The 17,531-nt window shown below is 39.3% G+C and overlaps 1 pseudogene; it reads left to right on the top strand.

Moving 5' to 3' along the window:
* The first annotated feature begins 11,837 nt into the window (after positions 1-11,837).
* LOC147793100 (14 kDa proline-rich protein DC2.15 pseudogene) lies at positions 11,838-12,185 on the top strand (annotated as a pseudogene).
* The last annotated feature ends 5,346 nt before the right edge of the window (positions 12,186-17,531 follow it).

Raw genomic sequence — 17,531 nt, 5'->3', positions numbered from 1 at the left:
TTATTGAGCTTACACACCATGTGCTCCTTGCTTGGAGCTGCAAATCCTTCGGGTTGTTGCATATAGATCTCCTCATCTAGATCTCCATGTAAAAATGCCGTTTTTACATCCATTTGCTCAAGGTGCAAATTCTCCGATGCAACAATACTCAGTAGAATTCGGATAGTAGTTAATTTCACAACTGGAGAAAAGATCTCAGCATAATCAATGCCTTTTCTTTGTGAATATCCTTTAACTACTAACCGAGCCTTAAACCTCCTTCTACCATCTGGTTCAACTTTGATTTTGAACACCCATTTGTTCAACAGAGCTCTCTTTCCTGTAGGCAACTCAGTCAGCACTCACGTATTATTCCTTTCAAGTGAGCTCATCTCATCATCCATGGCTTGCTCCCACTTAGTTGAATCTTCCACTTGTAGGGCCTCATCAAAGGACTCTGGTTCTCCTTCGTCAGTCAGCAACAGATAATGTAATGAGGTTGAATATCTATCTGGTGCTCTGGTAGTTCTGGATGATCTTCTCAACACCTGCTCAGGTGCAACTTGCTCCACGTCTGGTTCTTCAGCAATAGGATCAGGAATTTCTTGAGCTTCTGTTGTACCATCACTGTGTGAATTTTCTTGCCACTCAAATTCAACTCCCACTTGCTTCGTAGTCTCAGAGTTTATCTTCTCTCTGTCCTTGTACATGACATTTTCATCAAAGGTCACATCACAGTGTCTTAGGATCTTCATATTTTTCTCATCCCAAAACCTATACCCGAACATGTCAGAGCCATAGCCTATGAAGTAGCATTTCACAGCCTTAGCATCAAGCTTATCTCTCTTCTCTGGATCAACATGAACATACGCAGTACAGCCAAAGGTTCTCAAGTGAGAGTACTTGAGTTCTTTTCCTGTCCATACTTCTTCGGGCAATTTGAACTTCAAGGGTACTGACGGCCCTCTATTAATCAAATATGCTGCTGTGTTCACAGCATCAGCCCAGAATCTCTTTGGCAATCCAGAATGAATCCTCATGCTTCTTGCTCGCTCATTCAAGGTTCTGTTCATCCTTTCTGCAATACCATTTTGTCTTGCCTTACCGGGAATTGTTCTTATTAATCTAATTCCCTCAGCTGCACAAAATGTTATAAACTCTGATTTGTTGTACTCTCCTCCATTGTCAGACCTCAAGCATTTGATCTTCAAGCCGGTCTGATTTTCAACTTCAGCTTTCCACTTCTTGAAGGTGGTAAACACATCTGACTTGTGTTTCAGAAAGTAAACCCATACCTTCCTGCTAAAGTCATCGATGAAGGTGACGTAGTATCTTGATCCACCAAGTGATGAAACTGGAGATGGTCCCCAGACGTCTGTATGGACCATTTCCAACCGCACTTTCTTCGGTTCTCTGGCAGCCTTTGTGAAACTAACTCGTTTCTGTTTGCCCATAACGCAGCTCTCACAAAGACCCATATCAAAATATTTTAAGCCTTCTAAAGCTCCTTTCGCAGTCAGCATCTTCATTCCTTTGACGCTCATATGTCCAAGTCTATTGTGCCATAGACTTGAATTGGAAGCACTCTCAGCAGCAGCAGTCATGTTTATACACTCTGCAGTAGTGTATAAGGTTCCGGATTTTGTGCCACACGCAACAACCATGGCGCCCTTCACAATCTTCCAGGAACTCTTTCCAAACTCTGCTGCATAGCCTGTGCTATCCAACTGACCAATAGAGATCAGGTTCTTCTTGAGACCAGGAATGTATCTGACATCTTGTAATGTCCATTGATTTCCTGCTGGAGTTTGTATGGAGACATCTCCCTTTCCTTCAATCTCCAAGGTTTTATTGTCGGCAAGATACACCTTCCCGAAATTTCCTGATTTGAAATTTCGAAACAATTCCTTACTTGGAGACGAATGGAACGATGCACCTGAATCCAAAATCCAGGATTCAGCTGGGCTATCCACACTAAGGATTAAAACGTCCTCAGCATCTTCTGTTGTGTATATAGAATCATCATCATCTTCAGATTTATGATTCTGCTTCTTCTTTAGCTTTGTACAATCTGTCCGAAAGTGTCCTTTTCCCCCACAGCTCCAACACGTTACGTTGGGTTTGTTTGAAGATTTTTCCCGATTCTTTAATTTTGAACGCCCATGTTTGTTTGAGCTCTTTGATTTGCTTCTTCCCCTTCGATCAACACTGAGAGCATTGCCTGATGAATCTCCAGTTTCCCGTTTGCGAATACTTTCGCTGGGAACTACATCTCGAATTTCATCAAACTTCAGTTTATCAGATCCTCGGGAACTGCTGATTGCGGCAACAACAGTATCCCATGACTCGGGTAAGGATGACATCAAAATCAACGCTTTAATTTCATCTTCGAAATTAATTTCCACCGAACCCAGTTGACTTATGATCATATTGAATTCATTTATATGATCCGCAACACGTTCACCTTCAGACATCTATAGATTGAACAATCTACGCATCAAATACACCTTGTTCATAGCCGACGGTTTTTCATACATATTTGACAGCGCCTTCATCAGATCTGACGTTGTCTTCTCCTTGATGATGTTAAACGCTACGTTTCTGGATAGCGTCAACCGGATCATCCCTAAGGCTTGTCGATCCTTGAGCTTCCACTGTTCCGTGGTCATGGTATCCGGCTTCACCCCCAACAGAGATTCGTGAAGATCTTTTTGGTACAGATAATCTTCAATCTGCATCTTCCAGAAACCGAAATCGGATCCATCGAACTTCTCAATTCCAATCTTTGAACTTTCCATCTTCACAGATCGTGGTGAATTTTTCCTTGCTCTGATACCAGTTGTTAGGATCGCACAACAACGCACACGCTCGATCTAGATGATCACAAAGAAAAGGATAGAGAGAATTTACAAGGAGAACTCTGGCTAAAAGGATTTTTTATTGATGACTTCAGGCATGTACAACAAGAGAGTACAGAGAATAGAAAGTACATTTCAAAGCTTTACTGGACGGGATATATATATGGTTCAGTCTACTAAATATAGCTTTACCAGATTTAACCATCTACTATATATAACTATGTACCATATATAGCTTTACCGGATATAGCTTTACCTTATATGGCTTTACCAAATATAGCTTTACCGGATATAGCTTTACCATATATGGCTTTACCAAATATAGCTTTACCGGATATAGCCATTGACCAAGCTATAAATACAGGGAGCAGACTCCATAACTCAACAAGCCGTTGTTCAGTACCCGATGTTGACAAGGTCCAACTACAACGAGTGGGCCTTGTTGATGCGCGTCAACCTACAGGCGCTAGGGTTATGGCACGCTGTTGAGTCAGAGGAAGGAGAAACAATCGAGTACCGGGAGGAAGGATCGGCGGCGTGCATGCGTCCCCAATTCCGATTCCAAATTCACGGAGATGGAGCTCCTGGGTCAACTCGATGAGACGGGGTGCTTCATTTCCATCAAGCGCGGACTACTTAAAATCTGCGATAATCAACGACGGCTGCTCACGCAGGCAAGGCGCACGACAAACCGTCTTTACATCCTGGAGTTAGAGATAGAGCAACCCGTTAGCCTCTCAGCCAAGTTCGAAGAGGTATCTTGGAGGGGGCACGCAAGGTACGGGCACTTAAACTCTCCTACTATAGAAAAGCTACAGAAGGAGGAGTTGGTGCACGGTTTGCCAGCAATCAAAGGCGCACACCCTTTCCGTCTCGAACATCCTACCGAGATGATGAGCTACTCTCCCCAGGCGGTAAGAGTCTCCTTTCTCCTGTTAGTCGATGACAAAAGCCGCTTCATGTGGCTGACCCTGCTGCAAGCGAAGAGGCGGTTAAGCGCATTAAAGCGCGAGCGGAGCTCGAATGTGAGAAGAAGATGCGAGTGCTGCTGCGCACAGACCGAGGCGGAGAATTCACCTCGGCAAGTTTCGGTAAGTACTGCGACGAGATCGGCATACAATGGCACCTAACGCGGAGGATCGGCTGGCGTCTCTTTCCACCAAGCGCACTGCACAATCGGCCTGGGAGGGAATGAACTGTGGGAAGGGCACCTGAGCAGGAATTGCTCGAGCAAGCTCAGGAACAATGTGAGAAAAAGAAGATGCGAGTGCTGCGCATAGACCGAGGTGGAGAATTCACCTCGACAAGTTTCGGTAAGTACTGCAACGAGATCGGCATACAACGGCACCTAACGGCACCCTACTCCCCCCAACAGAACGGAGTGGTGGAGCGCCAAAATCAGACCATCGTCGGGACAGTGAGGTCATTGTTTGTGACGGCCGGGATGCCTGGGAGATTCTGGGGAGAGGCAGTAATGATGGTCGTTTATCTCCTCAATCGGTCACCAACCTGAAGCCTCGACGGGAAGACGCCATATGAGGCCTGGTACAACAAAAAACCAGCGGTACATCATTTTCTCGTGTTTGGCTGCGTCGCATACATGAAGGTAACACGTCCCCACCTCGCCAAGCTCGATCCCAGGGGGCTGAAGGTCGTCTTCATCGGCTATGAACCCGGGAGCAAGGCATACAGACTCTATGATCCTGTAGGGGGCGAGCTCACTTGTCTCGCGACGTCGTCTTCGATGAAAGCACCTTCTGGCAGTGGAATGACGTGATCGAGGCAGACCATAATCCAAATTAATTCACGGTGGAGTACCTCGTCACCGAGCCGGAAGAAGAAGGAACCCAGCATCAGGAGAAGTCACCGCCGCCAGCAGGTGCACCCCTTGAACCAGTGGAATTCGCAACACCACGGATTGCGGATTCGACGCTGGATGTCGATCACGATACTGATCTGGAGGCCAGGTACCAGAGGATGGACGATCTAGTGGGAGGAGGTGAACCACCTGGACTGGCAGCGCGCGAGCTCGAAGAAGTTGCCGAACTACATGCCATCAGTGCAGATGAACCTAACACATTCGCCGAAGCAGAAAAGAACCCGTGCTGGCTGAAGGCAATGCAGGAGGAGATGACATCTATCACCGAGAACCAGACGTGGAGTCTGGAGGATATGCCGCCGGGACACCGAGCCATAGGGCTCAAATGGGTCTTCAAACTGAAGCGCAACGAAAAAGGAGAAGTTGTGAAGCACAAGGCCCGTCTGGTGGTGAAGGGCTATGTCCAGAAGCAAGGAGTGGACTTCGAAGAGGTATTTGCGCCAGTGGCAAGGTTAGAATCCGTTCGTTTCTTGCTGGCAATTGCGGCACATTACTCTTGGGAGGTTCACCATATGGACGTAAAGTCTGCTTTCTTTAACGGAGAGCTGAAGGAGACCGTCTATGTCCGACAACCACCTGGCTTCCTGGACAATGACAACCCCAATAAGGTACTGCGCCTGCACAAGGCACTCTATGGGCTTCGACAAGCCCCACGAGCCTGGAACGCGAAGCTCGACAGTACCCTACTGTCACTGAAATTCAAACGTTGTGCCTCTGAGCATGGCATGTACACACACGACCATGGCACTCATGGGAGTGTACGTCGACGACCTCATAATCACTGGAGGCGACATGGAAGTCCTCGGAAGGTTCAAGAAGGAGATGTCGAAAAACTTCGAGATGAGTGATCTCGGCGTGCTCAGCTACTAAATTCTACCGGCATCTCCATCTGCCAAAGTGCATACGCGAATAAGCTATTGGACACAACTGGGCTTGTGGACAGTAATCCTACAAGGACGCCAATGGAGGCCCGACTCCAACTAAGGAAGGCCGGCACTACATCGACAGTCGACTCCACCAATTACCATAGCATTGTCGGGAGTCTGCGCTATCTGGTAAACTCTCGTCCTGATCTTGCTTATTCTGTTGGATATGTGAGCAGGTTTATGGAAGCACCTAGGGAGGAGCATCTAGTGGCTGTCAAGCGCATCCTGCGCTATGTAGCCGGAACCAGAGGCTGGGGTGTAAGATACTGCGCAGGGAGCGAAAAGGAGAAACTCAAGCTGGTCGGCTACAGTGATAGTGACATGGCCGGTGACGTTGATGATCGTAAGAGCACCAGCGGAATGATCTACTTTCTCTCATGCGACGCGATCTGCTGGCAATCAACAAAACAGAAGGTAGTTGCTTTGTCTTCCTGCGAAGCAGAATACATCGCCGTTTTGATGGCAGCAACACAAGGGATCTGGCTTGCGCGACTAATGGAAGAACTCATCAGGAGAGAAAGCGATCCACCAATGCTATACGTAGACAACAAAGCTACGATCTCCCTGATCAAAAATCCAGTTTTGCACGACCGGAGCAAGCACATAGAAATCAGATTCCACTACATTCGAGAATGTGCAGATCAAGGGCTCATCAAGATTGATTTCATCCGAACAGAGGAACAACTTGGAGACATTTTCACCAAGTCCCTGGCGCGGGTGAAATTTGAAGAACTACGCTCAAAGATCGGAGTTCAAATAATAAGGTATAGCTTTTAGGAGGAGATTGTTAAATAAAAGCCATGTGCCTTATTTAGTTAGGTTTCTCAAAACATCTGAATTCACGTGAATGGAAGAGTGTAATTCTAGGTGCCATTGTTTGGCCAATTTGGGCGAAGTCTTCGTCCACTTTCCTATTTTTGTATAATTGGTTTTTCTATTTTTGTAATTAGATTGGTTATTTAAACCGTTCAACTGAAGGAAAATAATATATCGAGTCTTCAGCAAATCTCAGCGAATCTCTCTCCCTCTTCCCTTTTACTTCCGCTAATTTTTCCTTCGAAGAAACCTTCGGCCAATTTTTCGTCGACATTGTCCTCCGAATTGCCAGAATCAACAGTATGTCTTATGGCAGATGCTGAAAATATCAGCTTTGAAGAGGCGGTGCGAGACATGAAGTGGCAAACCGATTCATTGCAAAAACACATGGGAAGTGACAAAATTACCGGTAGGAAGTCAGCCCATAGGTGGGAAGTGGGTATTCAAGAAAAAGATGAATGCTCAAGGCGAGATTGAACGGTACAAGGCGCGACTTGTTGCCAAGGGATACAAGCAAAAGACGAGAATCGACTATGACGAAGTGTTTGTTCCCATCGCTAGAATGGAGACAATCTGATTGATCATTTCCCAAGCAGCCCAATTCAAATGGCCGATTTTTCAAATGGATGTCAAGTCAGCATTCTTGAATGGTGTGCTTAAGGAAGAAGTATACCTCGAACAACCTCCCGGGTATGTGAAAATTTGAGAAGAGAAGAAGGTACTAAAATTGAAGAAGGCGCTTTACGGGTTGAAACAAGCACCATGAGGATGGAATACTCGTATCGACACATACTTCAAGGAGAACGGGTACAAGCAATGTCCCCACAAACATTCACATTATACAAAGAAGAGTGGAGGCGATGTGATACTTGTCGATCTCTATGTCGATGACCTCATCTTCTCAGGCAACAATAATGAAATGATAGAAGAGTTCAAAAGCACAATGACGCGAGAATTTTAGATGACAGACTTGGGCTTGTTAAAGTTTTTCCTCGGTTTGGAGGTTAAACAAGGAGAAACATGTATTTTTATATCATAGGAGAAATATGCAAAGGAAATTTTGAAGAAGTACAAGATGAAAAATTGCAACCCGGTATCTACACCAATGGAACCAGGTGCAAAGCTCTCAAAGTACGATGAAGGAGAACGAACAGATGCAAATAGGTACAAAAGCCTGGTGGGAAGTCTTCGCAATCTTACATGCACAAGGCTAGATCTTTCATTAAGTGTTGGCATAATAAGTCGGTTCATGGAGGAGCCAATTTATTCACATTGAAAGGCGTTGAAGCGAGTTCTCGATACGTCCAAGGAACATTGTCCTTGGGTTATTCTACTGAAAAACAGAATATTACAAGTTAGTCGATTACTCTGACAGTGATTAGTGTGGAGACATAGACGATCGAAAAAGTACATCGGGTTATGTATTCTTCATGGGCAACACAGCATTTACTTGGCTTTCAAAGAAGCAACCGATCGTGACACTCTCGACGTGTGAAGCTGAGTATGTAGCAGCATCTTGATGTGTGTGTCACGCAATATGGCTTAGAAACTTGTTGAGTAAGATGGAGCAAATGCATCGAGGTGCAACTGTAATACAAGTTGACAACAAATCAGCAATTGAGTTGGCCAAGAACCTAGTAAACCGTGAAAGAAGCAAACACATTGACGTTCGATTAAATTTAATCTGAGATCATGTGAAGGAAGGAAACGTGAAATTGCTGCATGTGGCAAGTCAGGATCAAGTTGCGGACATCTTTACAAAATCGCTACCGAAAGTACTTTTTGACAAATACAAGAAGACGATTGGCATGGCAGACGACAAGAGCATTGAAGTTTATGTGGGGGAGTTTTGTTGGGAATAAACTTAAATGAAAAAAAGAAGAGAAGGGTAGTTTTTTATTTTGTTAAACTTAGTAAGACTTTTGAAATTTGAGTCGTTGGAAGGAAAAGGCCAAAGAAAATATAAAGGGCCAAGAATCATGCCAGGAGAAAATGGGTGATGGGATAGCTAATTTTATATCTTAGAAACCCTATAAGTTGATTCGTTTTTATTGTAAAATGCAAGAGGCAGAGAGCAAGAACAAGAGACAGAAAGCAAAGTGTACAGTGTAATAGAAAATAGCTTTTTCATAATTTCTTGTCCCTTTGTCTCTCCCCTCTTGACACCTCCTTCACAAGTTCGTGAGAGTTATTTAAACAAGTTGATTTCAGAGCGAGCGTCTATTTTCTACAAGTTGGTATCAGAGCCATTGTTATTTTCAACAAACTCAAAATCCCTAATCAAATTCAGGACTTTTATTCCACGAATCCTCTCATCTCCTTCATATTCCGCCTTGAGGTAATCCCAGATTTCCTTTGCTGTTTTGAGAGACATTATTCGCATGAAGATCATTTGAGATACGGCTGCAAGTAGGCAAGCTTTTGTCTTTGATTTTCTTGTCTTCTTTTCCTTATGTGCTTTGATTTTTGCTACAATAATATTTGCTGGAAGTGGAGGGACCTCGTAATCCTCTTCTATTGCTTCCCAAAGATCCAAAGCCTCCAAATAAGTCTCCATACAAACTTTTCACATTTGATAATTGTCTCCATTGAAGATTGGTGGTGCAACAGCTAAAAAACTGGATTCTCCTTCCATTTTGATCTCACAGATCCTTAAGAAGACGGCTTTGATACCAATTTGTTAGTGAAAGAACGAGTGATTGAATGGTTGAGGAGAAAATTGTATTATGAAGACCAAGAAAGGTCTAAATATATAGAGAGAATATAAAAAGATGTTAAAAAATCTACCTAGAAATCTGCAATAACAAACCAGTAAACAAATTAAAACTAAATCAACTCCTAACTACAACAAGATTTAATTAGATATTAGCTGATAGCAATCTAAACAAACACGTGATCTTTAAAGTCCAATTGATGATACAAAGGCTGTTTCTTTTACAATTTCATAATTATTTCATCTCTTGCATCATCTTAGGGTTGTTGGTTGCTTACGCTCGTTATTTGGTTGTCATAGTCTATATTTATTAAACGAAAGGTCTCCCACATTAGGGTAGTCGTAGTGGGACCGACACTACTACAGGCATCGATGGTGCCACTTGTGGTACTCTAGGTAGTGAAAAGGCTAGGCCTATACGACCCTAATTTTCCTAATCAAATATAGATACTACTACATGCATGACATGGCTAATACGTGTGGAAAAGTCTATGAAAATATTTCATAAACGATGTCGTGGACTTAAACATTCATAATAAATTCATTAAAACAACAGTTCTATGAACAATATAGCAAAAAATAGCTAATGTGAATTTAAATGAGATAAAAAAAAAAAAAAAAGGCGATGGCGTGATATAACCTAAGGACTACTAAAACAAACATGAACACAATACCCTAGCTTTGATCTCATGGCCTTCACCGCGACGCCGTCACATCCATACGAGAGTACCTTACCTATACCTAAAAAAGAAGAGTAACATGTGACTTAGTATTTTAAGAAATAATCCATAAGTAACCCCACTGTTGAAGTAAGAAAAATGCAATCAAATGCAATCATAGCTTTGATCTCATGGCCTTCACCGCGACGCCGTCACATCTATATAGATATTTTTTTCTTTACTCAAGCTTTTGTCTAACTGCCAAGGCTCATAATATATCACTAGAGTCTTGTCGATCATGTACTTACCGAGCATAAACACGTGGAACACATGAAGTAGGGTAAACATTCTTGTATTGAGAAGTAAATTTGTATTTGTTTCAAGATCCTTATGTGTAGTAATGACTTAATTTAAAATAATTATTAATGCCACCTCTTAATTTTTAAAATCTACTTTAATTAAAAGAATTAAATTTATTTCACATGAAATTAAAATTATAAATATGAAACCTATCTTTTTAATAAAATGTAGAATATTAACAAAAATGAACATATATCATTGGATTGGATTATATCATTGACTATAATGTTTGATTTGAATTTAAAAATAAATAAATAAATATATGGATATTAATTTCTTGTAGGTCGTTTTCATTCAAAATACGCCCGCTACTTCTGGCTTTTGCTTCAGCAAGAAGATCCAACACATTCTCGTTAGATCATAAATAAAAACAATGTAATAAAGATTACCATTTAATGATGTTGTTCGTTGACGACCACAAAGATCAGTATGAACCAGCTGCAGTTTTTTCGAGGCTCTGCATGAATGTTTAGGAAAGGGTTGCCTATGTTGTTCCCCAAAATTACAAGCACGACAAAGAGGAATGTAATCATTAATGTCACCGAGTCTTTTTACCAACTTCTTTGACTCCATCTAAAGCAAACCTCAATGATGAAAGTGCCCAAGTCTTTTGTGCCAAATCTCAGTGGCACTAGTTCTTGGTATAAAGGTCATCTGCTCTCTCTCCATCGGATTTAGAGCAAAGCTTTTTCATTTCATTTTGACATTGAACAAGTCTTTGCCACTACATCTCTAATCAATCACTGCTTATTCGCAAACAACATTTTTATAGCCTATATCGAGGTTTAACGATCCAATTTATGTTTTAAAATTCATTTTTGGGATCCTAAAAAAATTCTTTTTTTTTTTTTTTTTTTTTTAGAGTTCTTTTATCTTATAACCATTTTCATCTTAAGTAAACTTTAAAAGATTTTAAAAGCATGCATGTAATAACAATCTTAGTCTTGTCATGTTTTAGAAGTTGTACTGTTATGTCATACTAACATCAATATATATCAAAACTCATTGTTAACATATATTTATCCGCTTTGACTCATTATATATCGCCGCCAATTTTACAATTTACTAGGGAGAGGTTTACACACCCTTATAAAAAAAAAAAAAAATGTTTCTTTACTCCTTCAAAATGACGTGGAATCTCATAGTTATATTTAAAAAGAAACCATATTATATTTGTAAAAATTATTTGTGCTAAAAATAATCTCTAGATTATTATCTATTACCCACTTGTCTGGAAGGGTTATATCAAATATTATTTTCCAACCAAACATACCACAATAATTTATTTTAAAAAATATGTGATATCTTATTATCGAACATCACTATGTCTAGTTTGTAGGCCATTTGACATTTTTATAATACTTTAAACAAAGATAAACGAATTAAAAACCCATCTCTCAAATCAATTCCTCAAAACTTAATAAACTAACTGAAAGAGTTAGGTGTTTCATATCCAGCAATTTATAAGGAATTTTTGTTTTAAAATACAACAAATTCCCAAACCCCATTTATAAAAACCCTAACCCTTCTCATAATTCTTCACAAGCAATCGCACAAACCTACAAACCCTTGAATATCTCTCCACCAATGGCTTCCAAGCTCTCTTCACCCATTGCCCTCCTCCTCCTCAACCTCCTCTTCTTCACTATGGTCAGCTCCACCTATGTCCCATGCCCACTGCCGCCAACCAAGCCCCACAAGCCCACCCCGTCAAGGCAGCAACCATCACTCCCCAAGTGCCCCAGGGACACCCTCAAGCTTGGCGTCTGCGCCGACTTGCTTGACGATCTAGTGCACTTAGTGATCGGCTCACCACCAAAATCCCCATGCTGCACCCTAATCCAAGGCCTTCTTGACCTGGAAGCTGCTGTGTGCCTTTGCACTGCGGTGAAGGCCAGAGCCTTGGGTCTCAAGATTGACCTCTCAGTTTCCCTCAGCTTGCTTTTGAACTACTGTGGACAGAAGGTTCCGTCCGGCTTCCAATGCCCTGCTTGAAACCAAATCCTTTCATTTCTGTTTCTTGTTTCTTCTTCAATTTTCCATTTCAATGTCGTGTTTAAAGAATCAGTTTGGTCGTACGTCGTGTTATGATCGGTTTGAAAATCTTCTCAGAATTCCACCATCTTTTTATCGTTTCATTACAATGCAATGTAACATAATGGTACGTAGTTTTTAATTTTCAAATGAACAACGTTGTTCGTCTATTCTTGTGTCTTATTACAAATTTGACGATGCATATGTTTGAAACCTCAAATCTTGTTTCACCTGTGTCACTTGCATGAAATCATAATAAACCCTTAACTTCAAAATTTTCATGACGAAAAATTAAAGAGAGTAATATTAACACTCAAGTTTTAAATGACAATGTTGTTGAAAAATGAGAGACCTCAATTTAATGAAAATATGGATGTCAGTGTAACAGCCCAAGTACGCCGCCAGTAGATATTATCCGTTTGGAATCGTTATGTATCTTCGTCAGCCTTACGGTTTTAAAACATGTTTGTTAGGGAGAGGTTTTCACATTCCTATAAAGAATGCTTCGTTCTCCTCCCAACTAACGTGGGATCTCACAATCCACCCCCTGGCGGGCCAGCGTCTTTGTTGGCACACCGCTCGGTGTCTGACTCTAATGCCATTTGTAATAGCCTAAGCTCACCGTTAGCAGGGATTATCTACTTTGGCCGGTTACGTATCGCCGTTAGTCTCACGGTTTTAAAATGTGTCTGTGAGAGATGTTTCCACATTATTTTAAGAAATGTTTCGTTCTCTTTTTCAACCGACGTGAGATCTCATAGTCCATGGGAACTTTTGAAAAATTTATGAGAATATTTAAACCGTCGTATAAAAATTTACTATTCTAAACGAGGAAGAGGGTTATTATTAATATTATGTGTTGATATTTTTATTAAATATAAGGTCAATTTTATACAATATGATTAAAAAGTGGATTTGGTGGACAATATTAGATATCAACATATTAATGAAAAAAGAATACAATGGTCCGTGTCAATACTCTCGGTCACGGTCAATGAAAAGCAAATTGTAGAGATAATTGCTACATTTTTCTTTTTCTTTTCTTTATTTATTTATTTAATTATTTATAGAAACAACTTTAATTTTAATTTTGAAGAAGACGATGAATAATTCGTGGTTCACTAAGCTGGGCAATTAATTTTTTTTTCTAATAATTATTTATTACAACCTTTTCTTAATTTTTGAATTGTTATCCATTATACTTCATATTAATTACATCATCATATGCCTCTTTTATCTCTAGTTAATGATAAGTATTTTAATATATTTAAAATTGTAAAATAGTTTTTATTTTATTTTATTAATTTAATTTATTAGTATTTTTGTTGTATATATATTTTTTTTTCAAAATTATCAATTGATATTGAAGTTTACTTAAGATAAAAATTGTTATAAGATAAAAGATCTCTCAAAAAAGAAAAAAAATAGACTTTTATTTAGGATCCCAAAAATGAATTTGAAAACATAAATTGGACCGTTAAACTTCGATATAGGCTATAAAGTGTTGTTTGCGAATAAGCAGTGATTGATTAGAGATGTAGTGTCAAAGACTTGTTCAATGTCAAAATGAAAGGAAAAAGCTTTGCTCTAAATCCGATGGAGAAAGAGCAGATGACCTTTATATCAAGAGCTAGTGCCACTGAGATTTGGCACAAAAGACTTGGGCACTTTCATCATTGACGTTTGCTTTAGATGCAGTCAAAGAAGCTGGTAAAAAGACTCGCTGACATTAATGATTACATTCCTCTTTGCCGTGCTTGTAATTTTGGGGAGCAACATAGGCAACCCTTTCCTAAACATTCATGGAGAGCCTCGAAAAAACTGCAGCTGGGTCATATTGATCTTCGTGGTCGTCAACGAACAACATCATTAAATGGTAATCTTTATTACATTGTTTTTATTTATGATCTAACGAGAATGTCTTGGATCTTCTTGCTGAAGCAAAAGCCAGAAGTAGCGGGCGTATTTTAAAATTCAAAGCCAGAATTGAGAATGAAAGTGCATGCTTGATTCAGACTATAAGATCAGATAATGGCAAGGAGTACACTTCAGAAACTTTTAACAGGTTTTGTGAAGAGGCTGGAATTGAACATCAATTGACAGCACTATACACTCCTCAACAGAATGACGTCAGTGAAAGGAGGAATAGATTCATAATGGAGATGATATTTCATCTATTGAAGAGTAAGAGCAAAATAGAAATAGTTGGTAATGGGGGGGTTTGTTTCCAAAGCAGACATGCACACGAAAATGACCATAAAGTATCTTGTGCATCGTTCATGTTCTAGGATGATGCACAAATGTGTTTCTCAGTCCTAATGGTGGTGTAATCACACGACATTATGAGAAGAGTATTACTTGAGCATGGCCACATGTATAAAACAATAGGAATTCACCAAGAATTCATGAGGCGAATGAGCTTAGCCTAGCCTCGAAATTGGTCTACATTAAGACAAAGAAGGCAGAGAGATTCATCGTAGACTTGGATGAAGGTGTTTGCCTCGACCTAGGCTTACTCAGTAAAGCTATTCATTAAGATTTTCTCAACTCGACCAAGGTGGCCTCAACCTAAGTGACTTATTTCTAGCCTCGATGGCTTAGGCCTCGACCTTGACTCTAAGATTATCCCTTTGTCATGGCTTTCTAATACTGCATGGGTAACAAATTTTGATTTGTTAACTTATTTGATTCGGTTTGGTGTTTTTATTCACTCATTCCCATTAAGGTTTAGCTTCTCCTTTAGTCTCAAGTTAATGTTTTATGTAACGATCCTAAATTTTTACATCCTAAATTTTTACATACTTAGAGTCGCTACCAAGACTTCCACATTTTAAACATTAATGTTTAGTAACTAATTTTGATATCTAACCTAAGGGCTATAACTTGAATAGAAAATGCAACTATCATACCTTCATTCTCATAGCCATATAGTGACCCTACATGGTTGTCTTACCTTCATCTAAAAAAAATAGCACTTGGTTTGATAATTTAAAAAAATACTCAGTAAATAATCACACTGTTGCGGTCGGAAAATGCAAATACATGCAACGATCTCTACTTTTCAGTCTGGATAGAGTTGAATGTGTAATATTTATCTACACATGCACACATAGATCCACCTAGCAGACTCGTATACGTATCCTCTAAGTCTACTTCTTGGGCTAGCTTAAACTCACGTTGGCAGAAGCTATAGAGGGAAAGGAGCGTGCATAATACCACGACGTACATGATATCGTAGTTTATGTAGTGTAATATATGGAGGTTCATGCAGCATACAACATTAATATCACAACATAGTTCCATAACATGACATAATCATATTATAGTACATCTTGTATCATTGCATAAACATAACATAACACAAAACGCATCAAACAATCATGAAAAATTCGTCATTCATACATCGTACAAGTCATTCAACCAAGCAAACATTAAAGCCATTTCGTAGGCGAAGTTATTAACGTATGGAAAATTAGAGTATCTTTGTTTAAGACCTACCTTGATCGGCATAAATGTGAGGATTGTTAAGCTATTCTTAGATATATTTATATTTTAAGTCTCTTCTTTCTACGGTAGAGTTGAAGCCTCAAGAAAAACAGCCCAATAAATAGTTCATACTCGCAATTGTGCTCCATACATTAAACCTATGATAATTAACCATACTATCAAGTTTGAATAGTTCATGACACTATGGGGTTGTGCTAACTTCCAGACGTCATTACAGATTAGCTTGATTAGAGGGTCCAGGCGAGCGCCTTGAGGATTCACGCTCGCACATGTGGGTCATGTGTAAAGAAGTACTACACATCCAATTTGTTCGAGATTGGAGGTCACTCCTAGATGAGTTAGAGCTCGATCCCAAGAGCATGTTGCATGTGTTTGCATCAGCATGACCCCTACAGTGGGTCACTTACTGAGTATTCTTCGAAATACTCAAGCCGTGTGCCAAATATCATTTTTCAGGTAAAGAGAAGACGCCCATGTACGGATGACGACGACATCGAAAATAGATACTGTGGCACGTGCATAAGGTAGTTGCATATTTAAATTCTTAGTCATAGGAGTATAGGAAGCTTTTATTTCATTATTTAGATTATTCCATTTGTAATTGTTTTGTTTTAATTTTAAATTCCAACGTTATATTTTGAAACACGTAAGACCGACAATGTGTTTTATTAGTTTGAAGTGTTCTGAAACATGTTTGTTAGGGAGAGGTTTTCACATTCCTATAAAGAATGCTTCGTTCTCCTCCCAACTAACGTGGGATCTCACAATCCACCCCCTTGGCGGGCCAGCGTCTTTGTTGGCACACCGCTCGGTGTCTGACTCTAATGCCATTTTAATAGCCTAAGCTCACCGTTAGCAGGGATTATCTACTTCGGCCGGTTACGTATCGCCGTTAGTCTCACGGTTTTAAAATGTATCTGTGAGAGATGTTTCCACATTATTTTAAGAAATGTTTCGTTCTCTTTTTCAACCGACGTGAGATCTCATAGTCCATGGGAACTTTTGAAAAATTTATGAAAATATTTAAACCGTTGCATAAGAATTTACTATTTTAAACGAGGAAGAGGGTTATTATTAATATTATGTGTTGATATTTTTATAAAATATAAGGTCAATTTTATACGATATGATTAAAAAGTGGATTTCCTTGACAATATTAGATATCGACATACTAATTTAAAAAAAAATACAATGGTCCGTGTCAATACTCTCGGTCAATGAAAAGCAAATTGTAGAGATAATTGCTACATTTTTCTTTTTCTTTTCTTTATTTATTTATTTATAAATCCAACTTTAATTTTAATTTTGAAAAAGATGATGAATAATTGGTGGTTCACTCAGCTGGACAATTAATTTTTTTTTTTTCCAATAATTATTTATTACAACCTTTTTATAATTTTTGAATTGTTAACCATTAAAATTCATATTAATTACATGATCATATGCCTCTTTTATCTCGAGTCAATAATAAGTATTTTAATATATTTAAAATTGTAAAATAGGTTTTTTTTTATTAATTTAATTTATTAGTATTTTTGTTTTATATATATATTTTTTTTTTCAAAATTATCTATTGATATTGACATTTCCATAAAATCGAGATTTCGATATTTTTTTGTCAAAATTAACATTTGAAACATTAATGTTAAGTAACTAATTTTGATATCTAACCTAAGGGCTATAACTTGAATAGAAAATGCAACTATCATACTCTCATTCTCATAGCCTATATAGTGACCCTACATGGTTGTCTTGCCTTCATCTAAAAAAAATAGCACTTGGTTTGATAATTTAAAAAAA

This window comes from Cucurbita pepo, chromosome 3, assembly GCF_057944985.1.
Source record: "Cucurbita pepo subsp. pepo isolate OVF chromosome 3, ASM5794498v1, whole genome shotgun sequence".
Classification (NCBI taxonomy): domain Eukaryota; kingdom Viridiplantae; phylum Streptophyta; class Magnoliopsida; order Cucurbitales; family Cucurbitaceae; genus Cucurbita; species Cucurbita pepo.
This window is presented reverse-complemented; position numbering and strand designations above follow the sequence as displayed.